This window comes from Equus quagga, chromosome 11, assembly GCF_021613505.1.
Source record: "Equus quagga isolate Etosha38 chromosome 11, UCLA_HA_Equagga_1.0, whole genome shotgun sequence".
Classification (NCBI taxonomy): Eukaryota; Metazoa; Chordata; class Mammalia; order Perissodactyla; family Equidae; genus Equus; species Equus quagga.
The window spans coordinates 22,812,085-22,833,141 of NC_060277.1; the positions used below are offsets into that span (position 1 = coordinate 22,812,085).

General features: G+C 47.1%; 1 protein-coding gene and 1 long non-coding RNA gene across 4 annotated transcripts in view; one reads left to right on the forward strand and one right to left on the reverse strand.

Moving 5' to 3' along the window:
• Positions 1-2: 2 nt before the first annotated feature.
• On the reverse strand, positions 3-18,110 carry LOC124246335 (uncharacterized). 3 transcript variants are annotated; one of them, XR_006890469.1, is made up of 6 exons: positions 17,977-18,110; positions 14,929-16,472; positions 14,623-14,842; positions 10,310-10,504; positions 2,884-2,980; positions 3-2,381 (listed from the first exon to the last, which is right to left on the reverse strand). It is a non-coding gene; the product is annotated as an uncharacterized LOC124246335 (long non-coding RNA). The 3 variants fall into 3 exon arrangements; XR_006890470.1 differs by lacking the exons at positions 3-2,381; positions 2,884-2,980 and having other exon boundaries at positions 6,857-10,499; XR_006890468.1 differs by lacking the exons at positions 3-2,381; positions 2,884-2,980 and having other exon boundaries at positions 6,857-10,504.
• TRAF3IP2 (TRAF3 interacting protein 2) overlaps positions 17,966-21,057 on the forward strand; it is a 39,863-nt gene continuing 36,771 nt past the window's right edge. The window contains exon 1 of the mRNA XM_046674366.1: positions 17,966-18,088. The gene's annotated coding sequence lies outside the window, so the exon portion shown is untranslated. The remainder of the gene's footprint in view (positions 18,089-21,057) is intronic.

Here is a 21,057-nt window from a genome sequence, read left to right on the forward strand (position 1 = left end):
ATATATATTTAAATTTGGAAGACAATGCATTTTTTAAATATTTGTAGAAGGGACCAAATTTGCCTCCGCTCTTGAGCGAATAATGGAGAGAGGAGTGGAGCCTAGACCTTAGGGCTCTTCCGGGGACACGCAGTGTGGACCAGGAGTGGAGCTACCTGATGGGGCCAAGGCCGAGCTGTGGTGGGAAAGGACTTGCTTCTTGCACCAGGACAAGTGGCCTTGTGCACTGAGACCAAGTGTGGGCCTCCATGTCAAGCCTATTTGTACCAACACCTAACTCCCAGAAGGTAGAAAAGAACACCTTGATGTTCACCCTAAGTCTTTGTTCTGTTCAGTAGGCAAACCTAGCTGCCAGGCTTTGCCCTCCACCGTGGGCTATGGAAAAGTATTTTGGGACTCTGATATCCCACACTTATGACACATAGATCCAAAGAGAATATATGATCTAGCTTCCTTGTTTTGACAACCTCAAACAAAATGAGTGATGGGTACTCTCTCGCTGCTATTTCAGTTTAAGATTGAGGCTATCCCAGGCGTCTAAATTGCTCTGTGTATCAGTCAGGGAAATTAACACCAGTTGCAGTAACAAAAGTCTCAGAAGTTGCAGAGGCTTAATACAATTTAGTCACACTCTAGTCTCATGTGGGTTGAGCATCTCTCCTCTGAGCTGTGGCTCAGGCTCTTTTCGTCTGGTGGCACCACCATCCCTTAGAGCTTCTGTGAAGCCCTCTACTGGATCCCCTGCCTTCATCTGGCCATCAGTGAGGGACAGTGAACTGACAGTCTAATGGGACATTTTAGAGGCTGGATCTGGAAGTGTCATTTATTACTTCTTCTCACATTTCATCAACCGGAACATGTTGCACATTTCATCTAGAAGCAAGGAGTCTGGGGAATGTCTCCTCATGTGCTTGAAAGAAATTGAATTGGTGAGAGTCTAGCTGTCACAGCCACATCTAGGAATGGTGGTGAACCTGAACTAGGAGTTTAGGGCCTAATAGTACCCATGTCCTACCTAGAAGGAACATTTAATAATCCCATTCCATCCTGATATACATTTATGTCACCTACATAGTTTGATTTCTAGACTGTTAGAAAGCTCTCCTGCTCCAAAATACCTTCTCTAGCCTGACTATTCTGGAACTTTACCATTAGAGGAACATCCCATTGGGTTCAACACTGTCTTGATCTTTTCTTTCTCTGTTAAAATGGGTCCCAGTTATCAACTTATTGCCTCCAAACTCATCCTTCATTGCCTGTTCTTCAAAAATGGACCTGTACCCTTTAAATATTTTGCCTTTGCAGCTGGCACGATGTTACGCTTTGTCAACAGAGGATGCTGGAGAGACACTGCAGGAGAAGGGTTTTTTTGTCCTGGTTCCCTTATGCTTGCTCGGCAGCCTCCTGTGGCTGACCAGGCTCTGAAGCACTGGCAGCTTCTCCAGTGCCCAGCTCCTCTAGTGCATAGTGACCAGCAGATTCCCTGGCACTTCCCTACCTCAGGTGGTTTTGCAGCAGAGTATTTCTGGTGAGACATGTCCCTGTGATCAACTTTCCCTGACACCCTAGAGGTCAGCTTTCCAGCAAGTTCCACCAGTACAGCACCTTCTCTGCCATCCAGTGAGCCACAGCTGTGCCCTCTTCAACAAGGTCTGGATCTGAACCCAGGAGGCCTCTTCCTCCATTACTTTCTCAGCTCTAAGCGTAGCTGTGGCTCCTCATCTGCCATTCCTATATTCTTCAGAGCTCTCTTGACTTCTTACTAACTCTGTGTTACTTTAATCCCCTGTTACCAGTTAATAGTTCTTTATATTGTATTTTCCCTATCTATATTACCACGTAGTTTCTCTCTCTTGACTGGATCCAGAGTGATATGGAATGCAAATGCCCTTGGGGTAAAATTCATCAGAAGTCAATGACGTTTTGGTGTGAAATAGTTTGTTTTGTTTCCCTGGCAGCTAGAGAGCAGTAAGTGCCTTGGAGCTGAGAGATGGGACAGTACGAAGAAATACTCAGCAAGGGATGACGGAAAAGTCCTAATGACAAATTTTGCCTATTTCACAGTTTTGCCATGGGCTGACTATAGCTGTTAAGTGTTAATCTTTATTTCAGAGCAAAGCGTCTTTCATTCCCCAGGGTCAGCTTAACAGCACCAGAATAGAAGGAAAGCACTGGTTTTTCTGGTGAAGCAGCAACTATTGTACTTTGATAAGCTCAGTACATTCCTCCCTTTGTTATTTTGTTTCTTAATCACACATAAAAGTGTGTTGCCATATAAAACATGAAGAGAACAGCTCTGGACGTTTTATTTCATTGAACGGAGCTGGGCTGCTCCCCGGGTGTGCATTAGCTCCTTCAGACAGGACGTTATCACCTTCAGGCTGCAATGAAAATGAGAATCAAAACCACGAGGATTGTCAGACGATGAAATGGCTCAGTTAAGGAGAGGCTGCTGTTGCCTTTCTCTGGGGGTTGTTAAAATAGGATGGCAGCTGTGTCTTTAGGATGGTGTAAGTGTGGTCTTGATTAAAAACTAGAGTAAGGGGGCTGGCCTGGTGGCATAGTGGTTAAGTTCGATGCGCTCTGTTTCGGCGGCCTGGGTTCAAGGGTTCAGATCCCGGGCACAGACCACCCCACTCATCAAGCCATGCTGTGGTGGCAACCCACATACAAAATTGAGGAAGAGGGACACAGATGTTAGCTCAGGGCCAATCTTCCTCACCACTGCCCCCCCCCCCAAAAAAAATTGGAGTAGGAAGAAGACAACAAAGGTCCCTTCCAACTTAAAAATAATTTTTTTTTATCAAAGTAATGTATCTACACAATTTAGAAAACAAATGGTACAGAGAACTTATTTAGAAAGTCAACTGTCTTCGTTCTTACCCTCCTTCTCCCACAGTCCACTGATCCTGATCCCCAGGTCTCTTCATGTTGTGTGGTATACCTTTTTCATATTCCTTCTTCAGCATTTTAATGGGTCCTTGGGAGACAGCAAAGAGAAACCCATGTGCCCAGTCCACCATCTTGAAAAATAAGCCTTCCTCTCAACGTTGACTCATTTTTTTCTTAGGCAAGAACATAAGAAACAGAACACAGTGTTCTGAAAATTCTCTGCTTACTAAATCAAAATGTATATATATGCATGTCATTTAAACCTGTCATGGAAACACACTGCATCCATCTAGTCTAGTCTTTTGACCTTCTAGATATTTCTCTATCCTTTTGGCCGCTTCGGTTCAGAACCCAGCCTTCTTGTCCTCATCCATCTGGTGCTCTTTGGACGTTACCTTGAACATCTACATTTTAATGAATACTTTTGATATAGACCAACCGTTACAATAGCAGATTGTAACATTATCACCAGAATAAAAACAGTAATGTTGCCAATAGTGTATTGGCTACAGTCCCACAGTGCTATGCCCTGCAAAGAGAGATGAAACAGCACAGCAGCTAGAAGGAAAGTGGCGGAGGTGTGGGGTCCTCACACCGTGTCCTTCCACTCTCCGAGGAGGGTTATCCCATCTCACCATCGCCTGCTCCTCAGATGGGGCTTCTGTGTATCCCCCCACCTTGTGCCCTTTCTGACAGAAAAATGGAGGGCTGGGCGGTGCACAAAGAGAGAATTTAGGCTAAAGTGATCTTTACCCAACCGACTGCTAGTTAATCCATCTCTGCTTCACTTTATCCCGATTTCACTTTTCCTCAACTCCTCCAACACCACAGAAAGCCCTCCCCGACAGGCTCAGAAAAGCTAAAGCCATGTTTTAATTTGTCAGCAGCATCACACTCAAGTGCCTATAATCTCATGGCCACTAGTCCATCATCTTTGTTTATTAACAACTGTTTTAAAAACAGCTAAGTAAACAACACTCATAGAAAGCAACTTTATCTGGGCTGGTTTTAGTGACAGAGAAAGGGCTGGGACATCTACTTTGCAGAAAAATGCCATCGAAGCTCCTTAGCACATAATACATTTTAGCAATCAGAGCCAAAATCCAAAAGCATAATAAAGAAAGGTAAGTAAAAATGCTTATAATCGTCCTATTTTAAATGCCTTATTTCCTGCCAATCTTATATCCATTTCAGGAGAAGCGAAAGTTGCCCACTCTGCCAGTGCCTTTGTCAGCTGCCAGCTGTTACTTCCCTGGAAAAGGGGTCAGAAGGCTGCTAGTAGCTAATAGCCAGCCAGCAGCTCCGAGTAAGAACCGTCCCTCATGGGCTTTAGCTGCTGGCTGATTGTCAGCCGAGAGCTACAAGTTCTGGTTTGATAAAAGCCAGCTATAGATTTCAAACCTGCTTTTTTTTCTTTTTCCATTTGTGCTCTGAAATTGTCGCACACTCCAAATGGAACTCGGTGAGCACACGGGCCTTTATTCTGCCTTGTTGGGCACCAGCAGTTAGAGTCGTCTCTAGACAGTACTTTGCAGGGTGGGCCAGTGGGGTGAGGTGAAGCGGGATGAGGCGGGAGGCGGGGGTTCGGGGCTGGATGAGCTACCCAATGCCCGATGGCACGTGTGAATCCTGAGTGAGGATGGACCGGGCACAGAGGGTTTCATGCTTGGTCTGAGATCCAGCCTCAGACTCTTTGGTTGTTTTTTGTGACAGCGGGAGTGGAGTGGGATGTGCTCATAAGTTAGAGTCAGAATTTATTGACTGAAACTCCCTGAAATGAAATGACTCACCAGCTCGATGTGCTGGGCATGAAATCCAAATCTTAAACTGCCTCAAGGCTCCCAACTGTTCCCGTAGGCCAGCAATCCAGAATTACCTTCTCTGAGACACAGTGTGGAACTCCGAGCTCTGTAGATTTCAGGGGGTCTGGGGAGCGGTAGGGGGGCAGCAGGAATTCTGTACAATGATGTGCTTTAAATTCAGATGCTGAAGGGCTGTCATGTGCAATGCATCAACGGCGAGAAATAAACACCCAGCAGAAGCCGGCTTTGAGTTAAGGCGAGTGCACAATAAATTTCAGCTGGCTAAATTAATCGCTCACTGCTTGTTGTGAATATTAATCCCAGGGAGGGAGCTGGCTTCAACCCAATCAAAAGACAGGTGAAAACTGCAGACAGCAAAACATTTGGGATCTTTAGAAGGAAGGCTTACCGGTGAGCCAAGCATTGATGCTGAGTCCCAAAGAGAAGCAGAATCTGAAAAACAGCCCTCTTGCTTTATAGACACAGCTGTGCTGCAAGGACCAGCTAACCCTGCCCTCAGCCCCGCCTCTCGCCTCTAGGGCCTCCCAGGGACTTGTATGGAGGAGGGTCTTGCCTGAGGGTGTAGCAGATGAAAGAGCCAAGACTCCTAATATTTTTTCTATTGAGGTAAAATATACGTAACACAAAATTTACCATTTTAACCATTTCCAAGCGTATAAGTCAGTGGCCTTAAGTACATTCGGAACGTTGTGGAACCATTACCATTATCAATTTCTAGAATTTTTCCATCATCCCAAACAGAAACTTTGACCCACTAAATGATAGCTCCCTGTTCTCTCCTCTCCCAGCCTCTAGTAACCTGTCTTCTGATTTCTGTCTATGAATTTGACTATTCTAGGAACCTCGTATAGGTGGCATCATACAATATTTGTCCTTTTACGTCTAGCTTATTTCTCTTAGCATGATGTTTTCAAGGTTCATGCATGTTGTAACCTGAATCAATACTTCATTCCTTTTTAAGGCTGAATATTCCACTGTATGGATATAACACATTTTGTTTACCCATTCTTCCGTGGATGGATACTTGGATTATTTTCACCTTTTGACTACTGTGACTAGTGCTGCAATGAACATGTGTGTCCAAATATCTGTTCAAGTCCCTGCTTCCAATACTTTGGGGGATATGTTTCTATTTGAGGAATTGCCAAACTGTTTCCTAGCTTGTTTTTAATATTTCTAAAATTTCTGATGTAACAGAAAGAAAAAAATCATTACAAAAAGATAAAATGATGATCACTTTTGGCGTTTAGGGACTAGTATTGATCTCAGTGGTAGATGCCTGTTTATGGAATGACCTTGATGGATCATGGTTGGCTGTGAAAGGTGAGATTCCTTTCACTGGTCAGGAAGGAGAAAGTTACCACCAAGCAAAAGAACTTGATGGTACTGCCTGATAAAGTTGCAAGAATATTGTCTTCCCTGGTGGTACTGAGACGGGAGTCTAGGGCCCTGAAAGGAGGGAGAGAAGGGGTCTCTGGAGAGAGGGGACCAAGCTCTATACCACTCAGGTCAGGGGATCCTAAGGTAAAAGATGGCCAATGAGATACTCGCCAAGACAAAGATGGGCAGTGAAGCTAGAATGCCTCATAGTTGGTTCTAAATTGCTCTAATAATCTTACTTGGTCTGCCCTGGGCTATAATTCCCCTCCACTGTCCCTAAACCTTCAGCTAAAATCTGTTAAGTGCAATGGAGTTGTGATATTGGCCCTCTGAGCAAATAGGAAGAATGAGAGTGAAGCCCAGAGTCACATGCAGGCAGGAAAGCCCTGCTTAGGAAACGTTCCAACAGGCCAAAAACCAAGACTCACCCTCTCAGAGACGAGCAAAATGCGCAGCCCGTGAAACAGAACTGTGTGGGTCTCGGGGAGTGGGGGACACCAGGGCAGCTTAGATTAGACCTAACTTCCCATCACTACGAGGAACATCCCCAAGCAAGTCGTTCTGGGGCAGGTCAGCCCTGAGCAATGAGGAACAAGGACTGGCTTTGGAACATGAACTTGCTCAGACAGACCCACCCCACACTGCCACAGGACCTTGTAAAGTGCTGTCGGCCTCAGGAAGGCCGCTGTGGGTGTCAGAACCTTGATTCTGCTGCTCAGATAGGGTCACCTTGTCCAGAGAGCCATCTAGAGAAACACAGGGGAGTTTCTTTAATCAAGGCTTTAAGCAACAACAGCTTTGTTGAAGTGACCGAACCTGCACTGCGGGAAGAATTAGGAGTAGTTTTATCAGTCTCTAGTTACACTTTTACACAACAAACTGAAAGACTCACCATCATTCTGGTTCCAAGACAAGTCCTGTGTTTCTCTTCGCTAAGGGTCTGGGGACGCAGCCTGTGTGACTAAGGGATTCCCCTCTGGGCTCCTCGGTGCGGCCTCTCTTCTGCACCTCCTGCCTTGTTCCCAGGCCTCATAGCCTGCTCTGCACGGGTGTTTATACCCGCATCAGGGCCCTTATCACTAAGCCTTAGTCTTTGCCATGTAAAGAGGAAAGCAATTGATACAAAAAATAAATCACTGCAGGCGTGTGTCTGAATTCTGGAGGTGTGCGATGGGTGTGCAGGGGAAGCCAAAGGAAAATGGCTTGATTGTTTAGGAAAACACCTGTTTGGTTACGAACGGTGAGCCTCCCAGCACAGTCTGGAAGGAGAACTCAAGTGATCTGCATAATGAGACAGCAGGAATTTGGGGGTTTTCCCCAAGCACCAAGAGAGACTGGTGTCCCATTACCCAGAATAGGGTGAAAGCCGTCCATCTGCACAGGCTCCAAAAAATGGCTGGGGTCAGGGCTTAAGGAGAAAGTACCTCCAGTGAGAAATTCTCCTTGACAGGCAAAGCTGAGGATCCTCAGAATAGCAGTGCCACCCTTGGGTCCTGTGCTTTAGACCCTGGCTACTCAAGCTGTGGTCCACAGAACAGCAGCATCAGTATCACCTGAGATAGAAGTGCAGACTCCCGGGCTCGTCTGGGCTTACTAAGCCAGATCTGTCATTGAAGAGATCCCCAAACAATTTATATGGACGCTAAATTTTGATAAGAGATGTTTTAGAGCATTGGCCTGCAACTTTGGCTGTACATTGGAATTACCTAGGAAACTTAAAATACTGACAGCCCCCCACAAGAGCTCTCAGGTGATTCGAATATGCAGCAAAATCTGAGAACCACCGCCTTGGAGGGCTCCCATCTGGCCTTTTTCCAGCTATGCTCCTGTGCGCAGGGCAAGGTGTCTGTGGGCCAGTGATGTACTGATAAACAGGCTCTCTAGGAAAAAAATCCTGATTTGTAGATTGCAATGTTTGCCAGGTCCCATTGTGTAAATATTCTCACCACACCATAGCTGATTTCAAGCTACCAGTGTGATGCCAGTGAAAGTGGAGTTAGGAAGAGCTGATTCGGCCCTCAGGAGCCTGTGCTAGCCAGCCCAGCACTGCATGGGGCCAATGGGTGTGTCCACACTGAGCCTCTCCCCTCCTTTGGGACCACAGAATTCCCTGATCTTATGCAGGCCTCTTCCCAAAGAGGGTGCTACAGAGTTCAAACATGGGCTGGGGTGTTCACACAGGAGGTCCCTCATGGGCAGGATGGAGCTGGTGTCAGGCAAAGCGTGGGAGAGAGAGTGAGAACTGGGCCTCTGTTTGTCCTCCTGCCCCATCCCTGTAAATGTAGGAGTGAACCTGCAGAATGGTCATGCCCCATTTTGAATTTGCAGGTCTTTGCTGAACTCTGCCATGGTGTGGTGACGCTCTGCTATCACCAAATATTTCTAGTCCTTAAGAACAGTTTTGGCTTAGGTGTGCTTTGGGGAATATGGGGGAGAGACAGTGCTCTTGCACTGGGTGAGGGAAGGGGACAGAGGACAGCAGATGCTGGAGGAAAAAGAGAACTTAAAGGGATCAAGAATTTAAGTGGGAATAACCAAGAGAATATAACTCAACCACTACCACCCAGAAATTCTTGGAAATGTTGGGGAAGCTGCTGCACTTCCCACAGGATGTGGGAGACGGACTTGAGTCATTTTCTTTGTTTGTTAAGGGTAAGATGATCTCTAAAGTCTGGACGGTTTAGGTCAGAGCCCAGAGCCTGGAGTTAGACTGCATGGGGTAAAGTCCCAGCTGCACCACTTACTAGCCTTGTGGCCTTGGGCAATTGGCATCAGTTTCCGTTTCTGTGTGTCTCCCTTACCAGCCCCAGGAGTGTGTCAGAGGAGGCAGAGAGCATGCGGACGGCGGACAGTTGGCCAGATCTGGGGCAGGAAAGGGTCAAGGGGAACAAAGGACCTGGTGGCAGTCGCAGTGGAAGGCCTGGAGGGGTGGAGCCAGTGAGGAGGCGAAACAACCCCCTCTGTGAGAGGAGTCTCTTGGGAAGATGGTACCCTGAAAGAAGGGCACCCAGAGCCGACGAAGGGAAGTGATTAATGACAAGGAGTCGAAGACAAACATTACCTCCTTCTCAGGTGTCGTTAGCCTTGGACCTCCCTCTGCCTCCCGCCCAAATGCCAGTTAATATTTCCTTTAAAATAGTCAGAGTGTGAGGGCTTGAACCCCACCTATTGCCAGAAATTAAGCTCCCTCAAAGGGCCTGAGAGCAACCCAGAATGCTGACGTTTCTGCTGTGTGTGTGTGTGTGTGTGTGTGTGTGAGAGAGAGAGAGAGAGAGAGAGAGAGAGAGAGAGAGAGAAAGAGAGAGAGGTTGTCTCACGGGTTATCAAGGTCTCATGGCTTTAGCTTCCTTGTCAGCCTCAGTGCCAGTCAGGGGCCGGCTCCCCTTTGCTTGTCTGTTTCCAGCTTGGAACTAGCCCATCTTCAGGGAATCCCAGCCTACAACTTCTTCTCTTAGACTAGCTCACCTCCTCACAGAGGACATGCCCTCTATATAGGGTCCTGGCCCTATCCAGGAGGCCCCAAGAGAGGAAGATCTTATTCTCCCATTTTGGTCTAAGGCTTGTCCTAGTCCTCAAATCCTTCCTATGGTTGAGCTCGTCTCAAGATTGCTAGTAACGGAAATGCTCACAATCTTCGGGGAAAACCTATCTCCTACCTAAAGCTCTTGTGGGGGAAGGGGGTTTGAGATGCAATTATAGCAGGAAAATCCCAATAAGGCGATCAATTCAAAGTCAAATAGAAGTCTTGTAGAATATTACATGCCTAGGACATAGGTTCTGGTGTCATCAGGGACCCAGATTCCTTCCAAGTTGTTGCTCCACCATCCTTGGAGTGTTGCTGTCAACCACTTGGTCCCCAAGAGCTCACCCCCACCACTAAATCCATGGTCAAGCCAATGAGAAGGGGAAAGAAGAGGAGAAAGGCATGCCCCTTTGCTTGAAGGGCATGACACTTCTCATATCTCATTAATCAGAGCTTAGTTCACACGACCATCCCTACCTGCAGAAAGGCTGGGTAATATAGTCTTTATTCTGGGTGGCCATTTGCCCAACTAAAGATTCTATTACTATGGCAGAAGAAGAGAATGGATACTGGGGTTCACTCTCAGCCTCTGCTGTAGGCATCAACAACCCAAACTAGGTTGAGCCACACCAAGCTCAGTCCAGTTTCTTGAAAGGGTCTCCTGGGGAAGGTGAAGAACAAGTCAGCTTACCCTTCCAGGAGAGCCATGGTGAGCTTTCAGAGGGGTCTTGCTTGTCATGCTTTTTCATTATCTTAAGATAAGAGCAAAGTGCCCAGTGGGACAAAGACTGTTTCCACAGGGAACTCAAAAGGCCGGCATGGACCTGAGGCCCTGCCCTCACTGACATGAAGACACGCAGGCTCTCCTCCACATCTTGATCCTGTGCTGAAGAGAAAAAGAGAAAAATGCCAAAAGACTGAATAATTACCAAAGAGAGACCAAACTGAAAGACTGAATTCACCTTGACTGGCAAGCATAAGGTCTTTTCCCTACTTTTGAGTGAAATGTGAGCTCATGAGGAAAGCTAGAATGGTATAGAAAAAAAGGTTGTGGGTTTATTGTTTTCTTTTGGGCTTTTCTGGCAAAATCTCAAAGTAGAATCTCTCTGTCTCTCTCTCTCTCTCTCAACACACACACACACACACAGTAAAATTTACTGGCCTTATTGGTTTTCAGATGCAATTCTAAGAACATCTTTCTTATAGATAGCATCGCTATCCCTCTTTACGCTTGCTTCTATATGCATTCTGCCAACCAGGCAAAGCTGAAAGGGAAGATCTTTTAAATTAAGAGAATACATAATTTTTCTCCTGCCAGGAAGGTGTGAGCAGCAAGACAGCAAGCTTAGAGAGCAAAGAACAACTCTGCTTGTATCTGAGCTTTTCTGTGGTCTGAGAGGCAAGTGGTCACTCTGTCCCCAGAACAGAGTACAGAGCAGGGCGGGCAAAAGCCCTCAAGAGGTATGTGGTTCCACCTTTGGTTTTTCCCCAACTGGATCCTCACGTGGGGTTGGATTCTCTGATCTGCAGTAAAGTCTCTGACACACGATACATCCTTATTCAATTGTTAGCATAGAAATGTCTTATTGCTGCATATGAATATTTTAGTATTATCTGATATTTTGTTGAGTTTTCTTTCCCTTACAGTATTGACTGATAACGGATTCTCTGTACTAATTGAGTTGTGCATTTATTTAATATTTATTATTATAATAATAGCTAATATTTACCAAGCACAATGCCAGACACTGCACACAGGTCATTTTATAGAGTCTTCATAATAATCCCATGGGGCTGCTGTGGACAGTTGTGCAGTTTGCAGCCGGCCAAGGAAGCAAGTGGGGCTAAGATCTACCCTGGTCCCCACTCACCAAGCTCTGTGCTGGGGGAGAGGCTTCACCCCCCTGGAGGACAGAAATGTTTTCTTCACGTAAAGGCAGCAGCCAGAACTGGTGCATTTGGAGCCTTGACTACCCATTTAAGAGAAACCTTACTATTCCCATTACCCAGCTTAAGAAACCGAGGTACGAGGAAGTCAAGAAACTTCCCTAAGGTCACACAGCTGGCAGGAGGTGGAGTGAGGACTCAAATCAAGAGCCTGACCGGAGCCGGGGCTCTTAACCTGGATGCTTTTGGTGCAATGTCTTTCCCACTCCCTGGGAATGCTCTGTCTTAGGTTGTGAGGGCCCGGAAGACGGGCATTCACGTCCACGGGACTTGCCTTAGGTTCTATGCAACACACTATGTCAGTGAGTGCGTGAAGTGCTTTCTTGACCCTAAAGGCATGATTGCTCAGGTTCTGTGGCCAGACGTCTCCAGCTACCGCACCCAGCTGCGTTAGGCTGGAATTTCACAGGGTAAAAGGAAGAGAAGAGGCATGGAGAACTGTCAGCGCAATGAGACCCTGTGGAAATCAAGCCTCTAGATTCTCCTTTCTAGGATGTGCACAGTTCGGATGACACACAAAAGTGTGGAGGCTGGAAGTTAGGCAACAAGTTTGCTCAATGGGGAGGCTTTAACGTGAACCTCCTCTGCGTCTACACCTCACATCTTCGTGGAGCCTGGAAGATCAGTCTGTCCATAAAAGACATCGCCCTTCTAAACTTGTGCCTGAAGTTTCCACCATTTAGTGTGTTTCTTTGGGTTGTGGTTGCCCTGCCTGCCACTGCCACCCTTCTGTTCCTCCCTGCTGGCTCCCTGATGCCTGAAATTCCTTTAATATGGAACAAAGGCTTTCAGTTCATAGAGGGTGATGAGGCTTAAAATGCAAGCACCCCTCCGAGAGGCAGCGTATTGATTTAAATTCACACCATGTAACTTGGGTACAAATGAGTGATCAGGATTTTTTCCTGAGAGCACCTTTTGATGAGAGAAAGGCAGAGGAGAGAATAAGGACACTAGAAAAAAACAGTGTGAGAGGAAGGGCAGTGTAGAGAGGGAAAAGGGCACAGAAAGCCGATGAAGCTGTGTGACTTCAGCATACGTCTGCACCCACCTTGCCCCTGCAGTGGCTACCAGGCAGCATGGTGCAGGGGAAGGTGTGGCCTCCTTGGGGAGTCAGATCTGGTTTGAAACCCAGCTAGGTAGCCCTTGCAAGCGACCTAACTTCTGTGCACCTTAATTTCCTCCCTTGTGAAATGAGGGTCTAAAACCTGCCACACAGGGCTGCTTTGGGGATTTTATTTTATTTTAAATTGTGGTGAAATACACATAACATAAAATTTACCCACTTAACCATTTTTAAGCGTACGAGTTCAGCGGCGTTAAGTACATTCACATTGTGGTGCAGCCATCACCGCTATCCATCTCCAGAACTCTATTCAGCTTGCAAAACTGAAACTCTGTCCCCACTAAACAAGAACTGCCCATTCCTCCTTGTCTCCAGCCCCTGACAACAACCATTCTGAGTTCAGTCTCCCTGAATTTGACTATTCTAGGTACCTCATATGAGTGGAATCATCCAGCATTTGTCCTTTTATGACTGGCTATTTCACTTAGCATAATGTCCTCCAGGTTCATCCATGTTGTAGCACGTGTCAGAATTTCCTTCCTTTTTTAAGGTTGAATAATATTTCATCATATGGATACACCACATATTGTTTATCCTTCATTCATCCAACACTTGGGTTGATTCTACCTTTTGGCTATTGTGCATCATGCTGCTAAGAACATGGTATACAAATATCTCTTTGAGACCCTGCTTTCAATTTTGGGGGGTACATACCCAGAAGTGGGATTGCTGGATCATGTGGTAGCTCTATTTTTAATTTTTTGAGGAACTGCCGTACTGTTTTCCATAGAGGCTGCACCATTTTGCATTTCCTACCAACAGTGCACAAGGGTTCCAATTTCTCTACATCCTCGCCAACACTTATTTTTTTTCTTTATAGTAACCATCCTAATTTTTAAATGTAACCTAAATAAAGCTGCCCATGTACATGTCCAAACATTGAACAATTGAGAACACCCAACTAGAGAAGACTTGGCAAACAGTGTAGGATTATTTATCCTAGGTTTTCTTGAAGGGGTGTCGAGTGGTTTCTCTCTCGCTGCCACACTGCTGTGTCTCCTCCCCCTCCTCTGCTGGGCTCATGCTACTTTCTCATTGTCGCTCTCCAAACATCCCTCTCTCATCTGACTTGCCCTGCTGTGTTGGGCCTCCATGGGAAGCAGAATCTGGTCTCTATCTGCTATTCTCTCTTGGAAAGCAGCTGTCTGGAATTCTGATGAATAAGTTTCTCCACTTCATTATACAGATGATGAGAATCACTTGGCACATAGTAGATACTCAGTAAATGGTAGCTAATCTTATACAGTCATGCATTGCGTAACAAATGGGAAACTTTCTGAGAAATTCATCATTGAGCAATTCCATTGTTGTGCAAACATCATAGCGTGCACTTACACAAACCTAGATGGTATTGAACATGTGGTCTGTTGTTGACCCAATGTCAGTGTTTGGTCAATACCTCATAGAGATATCATGAGCATTAAATGAGTAAATGCATGCAAAGTTCTTAGAATACTGCTGGTACTCCATAAGCAATATCTGAAGGTTAGCTCCCATTATTGTGGTGGTAGTAATGGGGAGCCCAGTGTGTTAGGACTAAATCATTTTTTAGCAAGAGAAGCTGCCAACAACTTTGGTTCTGGTTGATGACAAAGAGAGTCACTTTGAAGCAGATAACCTTTGGCTTCTGGGAGAACCTAGAGTGATTCCCTTTAAGTAGGCAGATGTAAGGTGGGTAGGCAGCCACTGCCCTTGGGAAATGGTATGACAGGACCTTTTGTAATTTGACAAAAGCTGCTGTTCCCAATATCCCCTTAGTAGGGGAAAGAGATGAAAAATCTGTACTGGGGTCAAGGAACCTCTTGGAAAGAGAAAGATTGAGAGCTAATTCTTTCCTTGTGAGGGTCTGCATTACCAAGATCTCTTTGCTAGATTTGTTAGGTCCTGACTCAGTCTGCTGACAGAGCAGAAAACAGTTCCAGAGGGGAACTCACCTCGAAGGAAGGGGCACCCGCACTAGTGGAGCAGGTCCAGGGGCTGAGTGGGGAGTGGAGGAGGAGGGCGGTGATGGCTTCTGGCATCTGCCTGGGTCTGGCAGCCCCTCTGGACGAGAAGCTGCCCACCAAGCAGTGGAGAAGAAGCAACCGGCGACTCTTCAGCTTTGTCTAGGGGCAAGTCGGCTGGGAACTGCCTGCATCGCCACAGTTTTTGCTTCTGAAGGAGACGGAAGAACATGTTGAGAATTTTTCGATTGCCGTGCCTGGCACCTAGGGCATGTCTGGAATAAGGCAAGCACTCACCAAAGCTTGAGGGACTGGAGTAACTGAAGGGCAGGGCTCGACACTGGGAGCCTGAGTGTTTCTTCTCTCCTGCCTCCATCCCAGCAGGGGCTGCACGACTGAGAAGTTCTGGAGAGAGTTGCCACTGGTGTTTGAGCGCCAGGGACCCTTCGAACAAGGACCATTCCCAGGGGAGTGCATGATGGGAGTTTCTTCTCTTCCTCGTGGTGTGTCACAGTTTCACTCTGCGCTTTCAGCACTTGAAAGCATAGAATTTAAAAATGGAAAATCCAGTCTGTCCAAGGAATGAATCCCTTCCTTTCTCTTCCTTTCTTTTCATAGTTTAATGATGTGGAATGGAGAGTCTGAGCTTTAGGTCCAAATGGTTTTGTTTTGTTTTGTTTATGGAGATGGAGAGAGCTGACCTTTATCTAATTATGCCTCTTGCAAGAACACTGAGCAACTCAAGAATGTGGCAAACAAGAGTCCTCGCCTCCTAGACTTTTAACCAGAGGCAGAGGGCTGACCCACATCTTGGTTACGCCATCCATTATTTACACAGCAGCCATCACCCTATAAACACAGTACCAGGGGAACTGGCACGGTCTCAGCCCCACCCTTTTATTGCCTATACCTTTTTTTCCCTCTTAAGCGTTGTCAAGAATTGTGCAAAGAAAGCAAGTCACCCATGTTCCACCCAAGCATGTAGGAAGGAACAGACTACAACAAGGTAACGAAGGGAGGGGAAGTAACATCCATCTGGAAGTGAGACGGTTCTGGATTCCTTCTCCACAGACTAGCTGTGTGACCTTGGAGAAGTTACTCAGTGTCTCTGAGCTTCAGAGTCCTCCCAGATAAAGTGGGAATGACAGTACACAGGACTGTTTGGGGGACTGAATGCACTAACAGGTAGTGTATGGCAGGTCCTCAGTGAAGAGTTCTTCTCCTGTGATGGTGGCTAAAAGCATGTGTGTGTTAGCCTGAAAACACCAGTGGGGTCTCCTGGGGGCCAGAGGTGTTCATTTCCAGACTCTGTGACACTTTCCCTGAAATCTGTACTTCCCTGTGACTGCCTCAGGCATGTTCACATAGAATTTTCTCGTACTGAGGACACTCTCTCTGAACAGTTTACATCCGCAGGCTGCTTTTCAGGAGGCCCTGAGGTAGGAAATGTTAAATCATTCTCCCAGGTGCCTGCCTTTCTGCTCAGGATAAATGGAGGCAGGAGGAAGGCCCAGCCAAGAGCAATTAAAAGTCACACTATAGCGCTTGGGCTCATCCCTCGGAGCCCTTAGGCCTCACATCTGGGAAACAGCTGGTGGAAGAAATGGAAAAAAAGATGCCCCTTGTTCTTCCTGACGGGTTGTGTCCCAAAGGTAGCACCTCAGAGAAGCATCTTCCAGGCTTCCCCAGTCCGTTTATGGGCACCGAAGAGAAGTGGAAGCATTCTCTTGTTTCTCCCATGACGCTCTTCCTCTCTTTGCTGTCCTCATCTCCAAACACAGACAGCCTTTTCAAAGTGTCCTGGTACCAACACTCCACAGAGAATGCTGTTTTCCCCTAACCTAAAAAAGATTATTATACTAATAATTTCAAGGCAGAAAGTTCAAGGCCAAGGTAATAAGTACTATTTCTTTTAATCTTTGTTCTTTTTAATGAATAAAGTACCACGCGCTTGTTGTGGAAAAGGGAATCAAGGGCCCATATGCGCAAATAGTCTAAGAGCTCTCTATTCTCTCTCACTCCCCTCAGTCCCGCTCCCTGGAGATGACTACCCCTTAGCAGTTTGGCATGCATCCTTCCAGACATTTCTGTCATTCTTGGGCATTTGAAGATATATAGTGATTTTCTACTATGTTCTGGGCGGTGTTGGGTGCTGGGACCTATGGTGAACAAATCTATATACGTATGTATGTGTGTTTATCTGTCATATATATGAGCAAAAATGAGACCATGTTTCTCAAAAAAAAAATCTCAGAGTGACTTTTCCATGCTAGTATGTAGAAATAAACATATAGATAAAGAAACATCTGTAATTTTTAACGGCTGTGTAGTTTTCCATTGTGAGGATATACCATAATGTACATATATAACCTGTACATGCTGATTTAAAAACAAGCCTCATTCCCTTTGCTTGTAGGATGTGGAGCAACCCGCTTCACATGGCCCGCTTGAGCCACGGGGATGCTCTGGGGCCCGTCCCCTGCACAAGGGTGGACAGACGGCTAGCTCAGTGGGCTGGCGCTCCGTCAAGGCCAGCACCAGGAGCACGATGTGCCTGTCCAGGCACCCTGCAGTGGTGCCCAGCTGGCCAGTGGCATAACCAAGTTCACACTCAGCTCTCTCTGACCCCAGAGCTCCTGCCCCCACAGCTCGCATCACACTCTGCTGCCCCCGCCCTCCTGTCTGGCCACTGGTTGAACAAGGAGAGGGGATGGAGAGGAAATAAACTCGAGGTCCTGAAAAATGCAGTCAGGGGAGGACTGTGTATGTGTTTTCTTTAAAGTAGTCACTTTTTCATGCTTGTTGATGGGGTGGACCGTGTGTGTGTGTGTGTGTGTGTGTGTGTGTGTGTGTGTGTGTGTGTGGTCTGTGTGCACTCGCTCGCTGTCAGGGGGATGAGCAGTGCGTCCTCCCTCCGTGGGTAAGGGCAGCAGATGCTCATGTTTTAAGCAGTCAGAGATAGTAAGAAGCTCTTGCTTCATTTTCCTCCCTATTATCTGCCCCAATCTCCTCCTTTGGAGCTGCGACTGACTAACCGATCTCAACGCCCCAGTTCCAGCCCTCCCCAGGCGCTTCTCAGGCTGGGGCGCCGCGGCAGCGCTGGGGTCCAGGCAGGGCAGATGTTCGCCGGCAGTCACTTAGCTGGGTGGTGAAAACAAAAATGCAGCCTAATTGGTCAGTGGCCTTTTCTAGTGAATGAAGGAGGTTTCTGTTTTAAGAACTAAAGTGACTTCTCGGCTGTTGATTCACTGCCCACAGGGAGATTTATGAAACGAGGCTTCCTAGCTTGGGTAGAAATTTGCATACAACTTCCACTTCCTGCTCAGAGCCTGTTCGACGACTTACCTGGGCCCGGGCAGGGAGGAGGGAGGCCGGGAGCCACCGAAGGTGGAGACACAGGAGGAGAGAGAGCAGGACCACCCTGGGGCCTGGCCTGTCTGTGCGCGGAGGTTCGAAGGTAAGTTGTTCAGAGTTGTCGCCTGCCTAACCTCTGACCCATTTTCCAAAACACTGTTTTCTCCTCTACTGCAGTGTTCTGCCTTCCTTTCCTCTCCCCATCTTTAATCTGTTCGTATAGAGACCAGCTCGGGCTGAGAAGTGGCAGGCTTCTGCTGCGGGAAGGTGTCGGTGGTTGGGAAATTCAGGCAGGCGACCGGGGAGTAGCTCTCGGAGGAGGGGAGGCGGCCCTCTGGTGCGTTTCGGAGCTGTCTGGGAACCATTTGAGTACTTCGTGTCCCCACAAGTTTCGATTAAGACAAACCCCCCCCCCCCCCCCACCTTCTCCGCGGACGGCGAAGATGAAGAAATTGGCTTCCAGCCCCAGAACACGTCAGCGGCAGAGATGGAAGGGGAACTCTCAAGTTTTCTCCATCTCTGTTTCACGCAGGGAAAAAATCAACACCGCGTTCCTGGGCGCGGGGTTTGGCCCCGGCCCTGCGCTGGCTGCGAGCTGCCTTCTCAGCATCCCCACACCCTCCACCCTCCCCAGCTCCCCAGACAGTTGCTGGCCCTGGACGGAGCCTTCAGGGAAAATAAGGGGAGAAACGCTACTACTTGGTCTTAGAAGCTAATTAAGCTTCACATGCCATTCAAGTTCAAGACGGTCTCTTAGAATACGGGGACATTTTTAAATGAAGGGAAAAATAGAGACCAAATAAATAATTAAAAAGAGAACAGGAAATTTGATTTCAAGTTCTCACCCCTGCTCCTTGCTGGCTCTGCGACTTAAGCAATTCACTTTGGCTTCCCTCAGCTTGGATTTCTTCATCCATAAAATGTGGGGTGGGAGTCAGGGTGGAGAATTAATGTGATTTTGTCTAAATTCCCTTCTACCAAAATCAGGATAGGGTAATGGGAGTCCCAGAGGGGTAGCTGTAATGGGTGGTCTTAGAAGACTTGTTTTGTTTACTGATTTTTCAAAACTATTAATTTTACCTCCTGCTACTGCATGGTTAGTCCCTGGAGGAAAAGGACTTTGTTTCTTAATCCTTTTCTACCGCCCAGCGCCCAGCATACTCTCAAACACCTCGTAGGTGCCCAGGCTCCTTCCGCATAAGGCGCTCTGAGTTCTGCCTCACCCATCTGCTCTCAAGGCAAAAGGTAAAGCATAGTCTGGGTGAAAGGCTGGGCAGCCACGTGGCTCCGCCGGAGGGCTGCCTGGAATTGAGGCGTTATTATTGGCTTGAGCTAAATAGGAGAAAACAGGGGGTTTCTTGAATTAGTTCACATCCCATTTGGGTTACCCAGGAAGAGCTGACCTGCCCACTTGCCCACAGAGTCAACGCAGGCCAGAGACTTGGCAGACAAGCCTGGCTCCAGGAGCCGGCGTTACTGACTTAGCTGGAGCTGGAAACCACTCCTTGGCTAGACCAGTCACTGTGTGTGGGGCCTTTAATGGGAGGTGAAAGGAAGCCATGAAGCACATCCTGATACCATGTAAGGCTGATGACCGTGATTGGACACGTTAGATTCCAGACTCACAGAATCCTTAACCTCTTCCAAACCACCACATTTTTTTTTTGTTTTGTTATTGTTTCTTCTGGGCAATTAGTCTCCCTCTACAGTTTGAACAGGCCCTGGCTGACGGGACAGGCTGACTCAGGGCTTTCAGTATTGCTAAACCGTTCTGTGGAAGACAGGCCCTGGTGTAGTCTTCATCATGTTTTTAGATGGCTCTCTATCCCGCTGGGATGAGAGGACAAGAATTTCAAGATGTTTCACCTGTGATGAGTTACTGATTTTATTTTCAAATAATGATGCACCATTGTCTGAAATCGGGCTGCCAGCCTAGCTCTGATCAGAAAGGCCACCCACAGTCATTCTTAATCTGGTGTTGCAGTTCCAGCTCATTCCATGATGGAGTGTCATGAGAGAGACAGTGTGGTGTCTGCTGGGCTCACTGGGTGGGGCGGGCAGACTAGGAGTGAAGTCTGGGCCGTGAACCGACATGTTGCAGAGAAGGTCCGTAACTCGGGGATACTGGCTTTGGGAGGGTGCAAATACAGAAAATATTTAAGCCTGCGTCTCTCAGGATTAAGGAGTTAGTGACTTTCAAATGCTCTGAAAATAAGCAAAGGAGAAGGCAGTCCTATTTGCAGATTTCTTTAACAGACACTCAGAAAGATAGATGATGTGGGCAGTTTGTCTAAATTAAATCTATGTTTTACACATTGCAGAATCGAAATCTCAGAACTATCCTGAATTCAAATCATTTTTCTGCTGCAGGCAATTTTAGATTAGCCTTTAAAAACATATATGAATTGCAGGCAACTGCTGCAGGAAAAAAAAAAAGAGCTCAGATGAGGCACATTAAACTTTAAATTCCTTTCAGATCCAATGAAATGACCCCTAATGTTTGATCATATTTCCTTATCAAAACAATCCTGCAGTCGTTCCGTGAGAAAGCATCTGAGGGTTGGAATTGACATGCTCTCCCCCTGGGCCTCTCCTGTTTCTTCCCCGTGCGTTGTCACCAGGATATTTTTAGTTCCTGAAACCCAGGCTGTCCTTTCTCCCTCTGACATTATTTGGGTCTCGTGCCCAGCAGGCCTCCGACTAGGCCACGTGTGCTTCGATACCTGACAGCTCAGCTCGCTCGGTGCCTGTGTGTGTGTCTGTGTGTGTAGACAGATCTGTACACAGACCTTCCTGAAGACTGGAAGTTGTGAACTAGCTGAGCGAGGAGAGTGGGCTTTCTCCCACCTCGTGACCCGGAGAGCTGTGCCAGTTTGGCTTAGTTCCCTGAAAAGGCAGCTGAAATCAAGCTCTTTGGGAGTGATGAGACTGACTGGAGCCCCAGCCCACGTGTCCCCCTTCCTTCCACCCCTTAGACCTGGGATGGCCGGGGTCTTGGCAGCTCCCTCAGTGATGAGGGAAACTTGGCTCTTCTCTGCCTCATTGTTTTCCTGTGCTCAGGGTTCCAGTGTT